Here is a 1,363-nt window from a genome sequence, read left to right on the forward strand (position 1 = left end):
TTTTTCTGTTAATATTTTTTTTTGTTTTAAGTTTTTTGTTTATTACGTTACCACGACGTGGCAGTTTATCACCATGTCGTGGTGATCGTCCTGACATTTTTCGTTTTAATTATTTTTGTTCTTTTTACGCATTTGTTTTCTGTTTTGTTGTAGTTAGTTTATGACCCGAGCATCTTCATCCTCTACAATTCCTGGTGTTGAAGATCCCTAATCCATTCTTCGCAAAATCAACAATGACAGAAGAAAAGAAAAATATGATCCCAAAGAAGAAATCAAACCAAACTAAGTAGAGAGCGAGTACGTAGTGATTCGGAATCGGAAAATGAACTCAAATCCGAAAACGAGATGACGGATATAGGACGGATGACCTTGGAGGCATAAAAGAAACAAGTGTGCAACGATCAAGGGCCATGACTTGCTCCACCAGAAATCCCAGCTGCAGTCAACTTTAAGCTCAAGGGCCACATTCTAGGGATGCTCAAGGACATTACATTTTTCGGAAAGGAACATGAAGACACATTTAGGCACATCGATGAAGTCAAGGACATTGCAAATTACTTCAATGTTCCAAATGTATCGCGAGAAGCAGTGTTACTCAGAATGCTCGCAGGAACCTTCACTGGAGATGCAAAAATATGGCTGAAGTCCCTTGCACCTGGAGTAATTACAATTTAGACGGATCTACGCGAAGCTTTCATTGAGCAGTTTAACCCACCATAAAAAATATCCAAGCTAAAGAGTAAGATAGCAAACTTCCAACAAAATGATGGTGAGTCTTTGTTTGAAGCTTAGGAGAGGTATAAAGGCATGCTTAGGAATTGCCCCCAACACAATCTGAATGTGCAGCAAAAATTATCTATTTTATATGATAGGGTGAACATTACGACAAGACAACTCCTTGACTCTCAAGGACCAACGAAAAAGAAAGAACCAACTACTATTAAGGAGTTGACTGAAGAATTTGCGAAGCATTCATGCGAGTATCATAACCCACGAGAAGATGTTACAAGATGAAGAGGAAATTTGGATGGAGACAATGAAAACATGGCGACAGTTATGGAGAAATTAGAATCAATGGACGGAGGATGACCAAGATGAATTAATCCATCCATGCAATTCGGGTTGGATGTGACAATTGTGGCGGACCACACCTAACTAAGCAATATGACCTTGACGACAACGGGAATCGGAAGGTTTAAGCATTCTATTCTAGGGGATATAGGTATGATGAAAATTGGAAGAAACCCAATATGGAATGGCTACCTTATGATGAGTATCGAAAGGTCAAGGAGGAAAAGTATAGGCAACAAGTTCGCGGGTTTTACCAAAAGAAGCAACTGGCTCCAGAAAAAAAGGAAAGACT

At 39.4% G+C, this 1,363-nt stretch overlaps 1 non-coding gene across 1 annotated transcript; it reads right to left on the reverse strand.

Annotated features, from left to right (window-relative positions):
• Nucleotides 1-729: 729 nt before the first annotated feature.
• On the reverse strand, nt 730-836 carry LOC145162071 (small nucleolar RNA R71). Its single transcript, XR_013738928.1, has one exon. It is a non-coding gene; the product is annotated as a small nucleolar RNA R71 (small nucleolar RNA).
• Between the last annotated feature and the right edge of the window lie 527 nt (nt 837-1,363).

Source organism: Lactuca virosa, chromosome 2 (genome assembly GCF_052849685.1).
Source record: "Lactuca virosa cultivar CGN04683 chromosome 2, Lactuca_virosa_CGN04683_v6, whole genome shotgun sequence".
Classification (NCBI taxonomy): domain Eukaryota; kingdom Viridiplantae; phylum Streptophyta; class Magnoliopsida; order Asterales; family Asteraceae; genus Lactuca; species Lactuca virosa.